The sequence below is a fragment of the Anabrus simplex genome, chromosome 5, assembly GCF_040414725.1.
Source record: "Anabrus simplex isolate iqAnaSimp1 chromosome 5, ASM4041472v1, whole genome shotgun sequence".
NCBI lineage: Eukaryota > Metazoa > Arthropoda > Insecta > Orthoptera > Tettigoniidae > Anabrus > Anabrus simplex.
In genome coordinates this window covers 162,253,571-162,265,811 of record NC_090269.1, presented here as the reverse complement: position 1 = coordinate 162,265,811, position 12,241 = coordinate 162,253,571, and positions in this window count along the sequence as shown.

Genomic DNA, 12,241 nt, shown 5'->3' with positions numbered 1-12,241 from the left:
GAAATTTATTGAACATCTCCCTTTTCTGATATTCCAATCCCTAATTCCCCTTCCTATAAACGAATATTTTCCACAATTTGTCCTCTTGAATTCCAACTCTATCTTCATATTGTGATCTTTTCAACTTTTAAAGACACCACTCAAACTTCTTCGTCAACTAATGTCATTCCACGCCATCTCTCCGCTGACATCTCGGAACATACCACTTAGTCGAGCAGCTCGTCTTCTTTCTCCCAGTTCCTCCCAGCCCAAACTCTGCAGCATTTTTAACGCTACTCTTTCGTCAGAAGTCACCCAGAACAAATCGAGCTGCTTTTCATAAGATTTTTTCCAGTTCTTGAATCAAGTAATCCTGGTTAGGTTCCCATACACTGGAACCATAATCTACTTGGGGTGTTACAAGAGACGTAAACGTCCCCTCCTTTACATACTAACTACAACCCCTAAACACCCTGATAACCATGTGCAGAGATCTGTACCCCTTATTTACAATCCCAACTATGTGATCACTCCAATGAAGACCTTTCCTTATATTAACACCTAGGTACTGACTGTGATCCCGAGAAGAAACTTTCACCTCATCAACGCAGTAATTAAAACTGAGAGGAAGTTTCATATTTGTGAAACTAACAGCGTGGCTTTTAACCCCTTTTATCGTCATACCATTGCCTGCTGTCCATCTCACAACATTATCGAGGTCATGTTCGGCTCCATGGCTAAATGGTTAGCGTGCTTGCTTCTGGTCGGGAGTTTTAATGATCATTGGTTAATTTTTTTGGCACGGGGGCTGGGCGTATGTGTCGTCTTTATCATAATTTCATCCTACGGGCGTCAAATTTAAAAGACCTGCACCTGGCGAGCCGAACTTGTCCTCGGACACTCCCGGCACTAAAAGCCATACGGCAATTCATTTCATCGAGGTCATTTTTCAGTTGCTCACAACCTTGTAACTTATTTATTACTCTATACGGAGTAACATCATCAGCAAAAAATCTTATCTCTGATTCTACTTCTTTACTCATATCATTTATGTATATTAGAAAACGTAATGGTCCAATAATACTGCCTTGAGTAATTCCCCTCTTAATTATTACAGGGTCAGATAAAGCTTCGCCTACTCTAATTCTCAGAGTTGTATTTTCTAGAAATATAGCAACCCATTCATTCAGACATTTTTCCAGTATTGTCGGACCATCCACCCTATCCAACGTTTCAGACAGGTCAATCGTGATACAGTCCATTTGACCTCTTGAATCCAAGTTATCTGCTATATCTGGCTGGAATGCTATAAGTTGAGCTTCAGTGGAAAAGCCTTTTCTAAGTCCGAACTGTATTCCGACGGACCAGTTATTAATTTCGGAAATATGCCTAATACAATCAGAAATAATGCTTTCCCAAAGCTTTCATGCAACACATGTCAAACCTACTGGCCTGTAATATTTAGCTTTATGTCTATCACCCTTTCCTTTATGCTAAGACTGTAAATAACTATTCCACGATGTGAATCTTTATTCGCATCTTGTTGGAGTAACGGGTGCAGCCTGCTTAGACCTGTTTCATATACATGTTGTAATTCAATAATCGCTCTTCATTTTTGGACTGAAATGAAGAGCAATACTGAAGTGCGGTAGGAGAAGAACGGAATCTGATAACTGAAACTGAAAAACGGAAAATACAAAATATTGGTCACATTCTGCGGCGTGAGAAGTTCCTTTGGAACATCACTGAAGGAAGAATTCCTGGAAAAAGAAGAAGAGGGCGACCCAGAGTGTCCTACTTCAAGGACCTGCTTCTGAGGATGAAGTGCAAGACCTACGCTGAGTTAAAAGACTGGCTTAAGATAGACAACTGTGGCTGCAGCGACAAGGCGATGATACAAGTTAAAGAATGCCTGTCAAACCTACCTAGAAATTAAACAGTGCTTTCACTTGTTGCTACTTTGTGGCAAATATCCACATCGCCCTCCGTACAAAAAAATTACCCAGCCCTAAAATTATATACAGCAGAGGAGCATCGTGCATCATGTTCTTATCAATACTGTAACCTTTCCAAGGCATCAGTACATGAACCAGTTACCATTGTTCATAAATATGACGTTAGAATGGAGCACCATCGGTGAACTTCGAACTCAGCCCGGTTTGTCGAAGCCTCACCCTCCCCTACTGGAATAGTTCGCTAGCCGAGTCGGTATCGCATTTTCGGGTCTGTGGACTGTCCTAGTTTATTTAATAGTTCTGCCTGCCTATCACTATCAGCCTTTAGCTGCTCCTTTAAAAGTTCTGCCTGTCTTTCACTATCGGCCTTTAGCTGCTCCTTTAAAAGTCCTGCCTGTCTTTCACTATTGTCCGCATTAGCCTGTTCCAATTTCGCAAGACGCTCATCAAACTTCGCACTCTGTTCCCTGAAAAGCTCTGCCTGCTTCTCACTTTGTTCGGCCAGTAAGGCGGCCATCAACTGTTTAATACCTTCCACATCCATAATACTTCACTTCTTGAGAAATTTGTGCCTCCCTGAATTAAGCTGCTCGTGGTATTTCAGTTCATACGATTCAGTTTCCTAAACTTAGGAAGGTGTGCAATTTTTGAAAATGACCAAGTCGTTTTACGCCAAAATTAGCTTCAAAACAGCTGCGTCACACCTCCTAATAATTACTTGTGTTTCCCTAGTATTTTCTTACGTAACTCATAAGCATTATCCCGACATATTGTTTTTTTAAATAATTAAATTTATGTAGCCCTTTATTAAAATAAATATTACCTAAATCCGCGACCTAAATGGGCTCGGTACTTTACGTGTGCCAAAATTGTGATGCACTTAATAAACATTGGATGTTTTCAGCCTCGAGATTTGGAAGATGCTTTAGCAGACAATTCCCCGTCTCGAACTGACAACATTGCACTGTTCATTTTGAGAAAATAATTAAGAGTGATGAGTCTTCCACTCTAGTCCGCGATATCTACTCTGTTTACATTGGATGAATCCTCTAAACTACCAAGGCCTGCTACAAGCGCATCGCCTTCGGCATGAACCTGTGACCAGAAGAATTTGAAGAACTCAGTCCAGTCATTTTATCCTCAACAATGGGAAGGTCATTTTATTGCTCCCCTGAAGTTACACAACTCCATAACTTTTTTCAGGTCCGCCATACTTCTGAGTGACCATCGTGTATATTTCCACTTAACCTGGTACACGATCTCTTCATTCTTCTCCTTACATCCGTTAAATTTAATTTATTCCAGTCACTCATTCAAATATCGTTGCGCGTGACGTAACTGTCTATGGTAGCGGCTTACGCACTCCATCCGACACATTATTCATATTAACTATCACGTTCACACGCTCTGATTCTATTTAGTATTCCTCTCTCGTAACAAATTTAATATACGGGTAAAATTTGGTATTTCCATTCGTTCAGTTCTAACCGAATCAATTTGATAATCCTACTACCTTAGGTACTCCTTTTATAGTAGTGGTATTCGAACTTGTGCCATAATATTGGCTATATCAAAATTTATGGTGCCGTAGGGCTTTACAAACTTGCCCCAACAACGGGACGCTAAATTATGCGCCGCGAGAACAATATGTAGCTCGCCCCAAACAACAATAAGGCCACACATTACGGGAAGCCAAATATGTAACCTTTCCAAGGCATCAGTACATGAACCAGTTACCATTGTTCATAAATATGACGTTAGAATGGAGCACCATCGGTGAACTTCGAACTCAGCCCGGTTTGTCGAAGCCTCACCCTCCCCTACTGGAATAGTTCGCTAGCCGAGTCGGTATCGCATTTTCGGGTCTGTGGACTGTCCGATGGGGCGGTAAGTCCTTTAGTAATAGTCTCTATAGTAGGGGGAAAAGTTAATTATGAAAGGAATACCATTTCATTACTAGTGAGAAGAGAGACAATATCTTGTATAACAAATCTTTACTTATACTAGTGAAACACGTTATCTACATGAGTATGCCATACAAACACCTTACATATAGTAACTTGGGTGATCTTGACGTTTAAATGTTCGGTAGTCCTTTTCTACACTTCATTATACGTTTAAATATTCAAACTTAAGAAGGCGTTCCCTCTCGAACTATTACACTACCTCAGACTTAGAGAGGCGTTTCTTCTCTAATTATTTCACTCTACACTTATATTACATCACACACATATTTAATCATTATGGACACACCCCGCTGTAAATCTGTTTACCTACTAAGAATTAATATATTCAATTTGCATCAAATTATGATATAAGTTTGCTAGTATCGTATGAACTGAAATAGGCAATTTACACTCCCAATCCTTTGAAAGTCGCGTTACAACACTACCTTAAGTTAAACGTTGCCAAATATGCAGTATGATAAACACGCTCATTTCATTAGGATTTTTATCAACACATATATCAGGACATTATTTACACAACGATGTTACCTATGGACAAGCATTTAGCGACTTCAATACCAGACATCATAAACAAAGTATTATAGCACTACCTGCAACAAATGGACAAGAATATATACATTTCACATACACACAATGGGCCGCAGGTGGCCTTATTTACCTACCGCTTGTGACAGTAAGCTTTACTGTCTCCTGCAATGAACTCAGGACCTTCTGAGACAGGGTATATCTGACCTGGAATTTTCTATACGCTGTGAATAATTAAAGAAATAAATTGGAGGGATCCTTCATTTAATGCTCATTTGGAATCTCTGCGACGTTGGCTCTATTAAATTAACACGCGTAATCTTTGTACCGAAAAGGAAAGAAACTCGCCACTTGTATCTGTTTACTTTCAATGTAGAAAACACTTCTCTTCGTCCCTACAGCCGGGCTCGTAAATCTATTCAGCTGATAGCCTTCCAAGACCCATTTCTAAAGGGCGGCCACTGGGCCGTCTTCATACAATGACTTCGCGGTAAACGACCTTGCTTTCTTTTTTTTCAAGCCACTATGGCCTCACATTCAATATCGGCTATGTCCGGCCGTAATTAACATATTCACAACACGAGATCCACTTCGTGTACATTACTAAAGAGTTCCAAGGGAACATTTTCATTTCACACTATATATTATGGCTACCGCCTGTTCACCCATTTCATTTCTCCTCTCGGTACATTGACTACGATGCAGATTTATTGATGATCTCCTGCCACCAGGGTCCAAATTAACATGCGCATTCGCGAACTAATTAGCGATGTAAGATATATACCCCAATCTCATGCTCCATTCGTTGTTCCAGCAGTTTTAATTTCTAGTAAGGAGGATTTCCTAAGAGCTTGTGAAGTAAAAAAAATCAGTTACTAAGATATCTTTCAGGACTCCTATTGGCTGTAGAAAGATGATAACTGGAGTCGTTTACGTAGAATATTTAAGCCCTTTTACTTGACAGTACTTGACACATAATTAATCTGAGGTCCTTAAATTTACGTCATGCATTATCAAACCCTTGTAAAAAAATGGAAGTAAAATATGGTCGTTCCCAAACCATGAAGAAAGTATTCTATAAAAGACCCAAATAAAAATGAAATTATAATTATTATCCCTCTGAAATGGCGTGCTTGCAGTCTACGTTATATCTAAGTGAAAAATTTACATATTTACAATGGGACACGACCTTCAAAGAAATAAATACTTGGAAATGTACTCAGCCTTCTGGATACCACGTTCACAGCTTTACAGGAAGGCACTCCGTGGACTTAGACTGCTTGCATCACGTCATCGGCGATGTGAAGACCCATGATGACTTCCCGGCAGGTCATACACATGACAGCGACGTTCCAGACGTTCTCGGCTACCAGAAGAAATTCCGGCAAACAGCTAGATGACTCGTTCACTCCGGTACACACACAGGCAAAATTCTGGCATTCAACTGGACGTCGGCGTTCACTCCGGCGTTCTCGTAGACATGTAAATGAGGGGAAATTATCTCAAGTGAATGTGTTAGTTTATTACACACCACAATTTGAATATATGGTTGGATCTGCCCAATAGCACGAGCATTCCAACCCAATGCCGGTATTGTCTCTGTAGCCCGACACTGCTCCCTTCTCATGTACCTATTCTTTTATAAACAGCATACAGCTATTCTAGGTCCTGAATAAAGAATGTCACTGGTTAGGCCACTACTGGATTAAAATTTCTCGTCTCACACGACCACACTTCAAGCATATTCTATTTCGCCTAGTCATGCGTAAGTCAGGCTCTCAACTGCATTATAGATTTACAGACGTGACACTACCCTTAATTATGCCGATACTGAGCCGTTCACGCACTTTCTTTGTATCTCTCAATTATGTCGAGACACACACACACAACTTCACGCACTGGGATACCTGGCTATTGTGGTTAATTGAGCCGTATTAGTATCGGCACATATGAGGCTCGACGCACGACCTCTTCGACACACGGACAGCGGTCATTTCGGTTTCGTGCTGCTCCCACTATATTAATTAGCGACACACTGTACTCGCAAAAAAGAAAAAACCTTACTTAGATTGTGGGTATTTTCGCAGATGTTCACAGGCTTTAATGAATCTGCATTACACTGCTCAAATTACAAGATTATTTCTTCACCAACGACTCATACACAAACCACGACGAAATACTACCGTACTGGCGTTACACTGAGATTGCACTGGGTAGTGTCTCCTCCTCAGCTCATGAATATATAGGCGCGCTACGCTAGAGACCCGAATGCTGAGGGTGGGGGAAAAAATGCAATCCTTTCTCACACATTGGTCCGTTAATACGCAACGTACAGTGACGAACAGGATATCAAAATGTAGCTCTTGTATTCCCATCTCCACTGAGCGACTGTTATTAAAATAACTTCGTAGGTTTTGAAGCAATCTTAAAAGCGTCCTTTGGTCTCTGGCGGTGAATGATGACGAGCACAGGGGATTCCTTGTGTTCCTTGGCACGGTTAGGGTCCAACATCTGTTAGTCATTAAGACGCGCCCTTGTTTACAGCGTAGTTACCGCTCTGTCAGTTAAGTAGAGCAGTTCTCGGTCCCATAATTATGCGTAAAATTCCGTTAATCAAATGAATATTTGCGCTTAATTATTCATTGGGTGTTTTGCGATTTATGAAAATTAACAGAAATAAAACAGTTGAATGCGTTAAGTTGGCAGTGGTGAATAAGCGAGGAAAATAGGGTATAATGTTAGTTTTCACGTTGGACCTACTCTCTGGGCTCAGCTAGTGACCTAGATTCTTTGTCACGTGATAACGCGTATCGTTTCATCTCGCTCGCGGTGGGAGTGAGAAAACTTCCAGTATAAGCGCTCTTGCACCGCCTTGCTGCTAATTACCAGCAACTAGAGCTGGGTCGCGCGACTCTGGATATTGCAACTCGAGTCCTGGAGCGGGCAGAAAAATTCTAACTTGGGCAGTTTTTATCGTAGAATAACGCGGAAAACGGCATATTTCATCTCCTGGATATCATGACATACCATAGGTGACGTTGTGAACGGTCACAATACGGATCGATTGTTAACACAGGCGTATTTTGTGCTGATGGTCCATTATCTTCATCAGTGTGCTGAAACAGTTGTAACCAGTATTCGTCTATGTAGCGTCATCTTTACGTTGGTAGAAGAACCCAGTCTCTTAGTTTGATTCCAGACGATAACGAATTTCTCGCTAAGAAACACCTTCTCATGTATTTAGATTTCACACGGGGCGTGGCACAGGAACCGATCAGTATGTTATACGACGAAGACTAAGGAGGGTTTCCAGTAGCTACCTCGGTGAACCGCGGTGGAGCACGTCACTGTGTTTATGACGGCTACGGGTGAGACACAGGTGGAGTGAAGCCCGAGCATGTCCTCTACATGGCTTGTCCCTTTAACCGAAACCACCGCTGATACAGTAAATCTTACTCGCAAGGAGTTTATTCCAGTGGAATGTCGCGTTCCTCAAATCGATTCCCAACTCGATACAGTACTAATGAGGACGTGTTTAAAATAAACCCCGGCCCTCGCGTGTCTTGGAAGGACATCGAAAAGTTAAAGGAGTACCAAGTAGATAAGACCATGGAAATATTACTGGACCAGATGAAGGATATGAAAAGCTAACTGCAATCGGAGCTGTAAGCTTGACTAAAAATAACTCTGATCTAGAGTGAATTAAGAATTGGGTAGTGGACTTATAAGAAACGGTTACGTCACCCGAACTACGAGTCAGAAAGGATACGGGAAGAAGTACAGTACTGTACAGTAATATCTACTGTATTAGAAGGAGATTGTAAACAAAGTAACCTTGCTGGATTGTAGTGAGGGTGACAGTGACAAGACTTTTAGAATAGTAAATAATACGGCAAGGTGACCTTTAAAGGTATGCATGATGTCGAGTACAAAGGCGCGCAGAAGTTGGAAAATGCGAAGAATTTGAAAGTGACTGTAATATGGATCGGGAAGGAACTGGATTTTGAAGAGATGGAAAACATGAGAACGCTACGCTTCCACTTAGGTATATAACGTACGTAATTCAGGTCTTGTATGAAGTACATAAAATGATCATCGATTACCTAGAATCTTTTGCTGGCAACGCGATTGAGCACTCCGTCATCACAGAGGATTACTGTAACATCAGATACAGTATGGTCAACCAGTCCTTTGGTGGGCGTCTGTCGCATTCCAATCTCTATGGACATGCTTAAACTAGCTCTGAATAGCGAAAGTGTTGATATCATGACGAGGCCAAGGAAGAATCAGCACAGATCGCGCACTGAGAAGCCTTACAAGAAGTTTACAAATATATTATTTCCAAGATGTCTGGTTTGTACGGATTATTCAAATGTAAGTGATAATACTCAACCTGGGTAACATCCTTAGAGAACATTAAATTAGCCAAGATGTTGCAGTAGATATTCGTAAGGCCTTGCAGTATATTCTATAAGCTAATCCAGAAAACTACTGATGCGCAACAAAATTTAGTACATGGGCAGCCATATTTATTGCCACCCCACTAGTACCTGGAGGAATTCATTCTCCTGTGGGTGAGGGCGGTAGAATAACACCCACGCTTTCCCCTGCCTGTCGTAATAGGCGATTAAGCGGGGCCTCAGGGAATGTTCACTTGGGAGCGTGGGTTTGCGTCCACAGTCCTATCTGACCTCCTTGGATCAACACTTGTTCTCTTCTGACTCCGACTTTATTAGAGCATTCTGAGTCTAGGGAGCATTTCATTTTCCAGTCCTTAGTGGACCTTGTCTTTCACTGACCGATACCTTAAGTTTTCGAAGTGTCAGATCCCTTCGACTTTTCTCTCCGATTAGTGTTCTCTAGAGGATGGTTATCTAGCTGTAATCACGACCACCTCTCAAGGAATTCGTGGATCGAGTTTCTCATCCTTTACTTTTAATTCTTTCCCTATAGTTCTTCCGGTTTTAAAATCTGTTTTATGAAAGTAAAAATTAATAACAGTTTTAATTTCCGCCAAGCAGCAGCACTCCAGAGAGAATCGGGAGAACCAAGCCATATTTAGAAGAATGTAATATTGCAAAACTAGTAAAAGTTTGAACTTCGTATTTGTTTTGAAGTTCGTAACCGGGGCTCACTATTAGAACTGAATTTTCCCGGTAAATATATGTCGTTTCTGAATCCCCATTACAAACCTCTAGAAATTGTATTAGGGAATAGGTGCATGCATTTCTGGATAGAAATGAGAATGTTCTGAGCTATAGATCATTCCATTTTAAAGGAAAAGGTATCGCTCTTATGACCCACAAGGTCACCTCTTCTCAGACACACATAATTCCTCGCGATTAACGGATATTGTAATGTTCTTTGTAATGTATTAGAAAGACAGACAAAATGGATTAGACATTTCTGCCGATGACTTATTAGAATAACTTAATATTTTCTCTCTGATAAGTACCTTCGTAGGGAACAGCCGTCGCTCCCATTGCCCTCCTTCTGTGTTGCTCTGGTACAAGTATCGTACAATCGCCGGTATCACAAATTTTTAGAGTAATCTACTGTATGTATTGCGTGTGTGTTTTTAGCTTTTAAAACAGTGCGTACTTCTCTTGCGTTAAGTTATTAATTATGCTATATGTGCGATCTCTTCTTTAACATTACCGAGATATTTGACTGAGGGTGTGTATGAAAACAAGCAGCAACGAAAGCAAACTGTGCTTAATGCTTAATTATCTTTCTCGAAAAAACTCCAGGAACTCTCTGCTGTGTGATTGAAGAAACTGCTGAAGCGACAGGTTTTTCTTATTTCAAAAATGTGCCGTAACTTACGTCTTCCTGAAAAAAACGCTGCCAATATTTAATCCTTGTATTGCACCGTAAGAGGTGCCCTTTCTTGATTAAATAAAATTAAAAGCAATAAAGAAAGATATTCACCCCTTGAAAAGCCACAAATACTCTTGAGTTAATCAAAATAATGTGCAGCTTAGTTCCCAAGGCAGCCACACAGAATGCTCTATAAAAGTACAATATGGCGGATATGGTTATCGTATCGCTCCTTCTGAATCTGGTTCACGAGTAAACTATGATAAGGTAACGTTTCATGGATTTTGAGTTCTGGCCACCATTTGCGTCTACCATCAATCAAGTAGAGTGTACGTTCACAGCAGCTGGTGTTGTTCATAAGGGCATCAGACTGTTGTAGTCATCTCAAGATAAACTTGATACATATAATATGCGCACTTTTTAGTGATAGATTTTTGTACTCAGAGAAGTAAGAAGGGTTCCGTTAATACTGCCAACTGAATGGAAATGAAATCTGAATTGAATCGATAATATGATCGATCGATATGAATTTTATAAACCTTTATTATTTTAAGCAAACAACTGTGTCACACACACAATATATAATACTATATAACATTTACCGTTGCGAAACGTGTTCCTAGCATGAATTCTATAGTTTGGCTTTGCTGTGTAAACAACAACAGCACGAGTACTTAAAGTGTACGCCAGATGTCGCACAGCGATGATAAGCGATTCTTAGTTTGTGTTTCAAAGGTTGCCAATACGAATCTAGAAGATAACCGAAGTCGACCACTTCAGCACGAGGGTGTAAATCTATCACTAAAAAGTGCGCAGATAGTATTCTGTGCGAAGAAATCTACTCTTCATTACATGTTACATTCCTTTTGATGGCAGTTCTCCTGATGTTTATTGCCAGTGAATTTGTTCCCACGCAAGTCTTACAAATGAGATAGTGGTTAATGAGGGTCGGAGCTTGAAGACTGGCCCGAGTGGCCGCGGTCATGCCGTGGCTCTACCTCTCTGCACTCGGGAGACGGAGAGGGGCTGGTCACCACCGTCGGCTGTCCTGGGAATAGTTTTCCATTCTCCTGCACTAAGGCGAATGCCGGAACAGTTTCTAGTATAGACCACGGCCGCCAACACCCTCATCTCCGCATACCGTCTAGGATGCCGGCCTGCTCCTTCAGGGAAGGAATGAAACCGATTTAGTAATATTCGTAGCTTAATCAAGAAGACGGTGACTCAGAAATAATCATTCAGAAACGATAAAGTCCACTCCTTAAAGCAACCACAGAGGCCGGTTGTCAATCATTACCACTCTGCGTTCAGATAGAAGAAAACTATCAAGATACGTAACCATACAAATATCTTTCCTCTCTTCAGGTAGTTTATACATTTATTTGTTCGAAATTAGTTCCGGAAGACTGAAAAATCTAACAGTACTCTGAAAGTGAAAGGAGATGTTGTCAGATATTATAAAAAAGAAGAAACATTTTTTAACATTTTCCTTTGCGAGATTCAGTGCAATGGTCATGAATATGTATCTCAATGTTATAACAAGAAAAACTGCAACTCTACGTCAAAGCAACTTAACTTGTAGCTGCAGCATATTTGGCGATCAACGCCTGTGGTAAAGACTGATGTGACGTCACTGACGATACACTTTCTATTTCAACAGAGTCTATATATACAAATAGGTGACCAAGGCCTACTCTCTGTTTCAACACAGGAAGAGGTTATTTTTGACATGGCTACAGGCTGGGATTGTGCTCCTTTGTTAGCTGATCCTTAGTTGCTAAAATGAAGTACAGTCACAAAGTTAACAATACAAGTAACTTTTACAAATGTAACAATGAAGCAAGCCCTACCAAATTTGCTAGTCTAAAAGCTGTAAGTATACTCGTAGCAGTATTTAAATAATATCTGAACTCACACGTAGAATAAAGACATTTCAGCACTGAATAGTCGACAAGTAAGGCATCTTGAGACTAAATGTTGAACATGGACGGCATT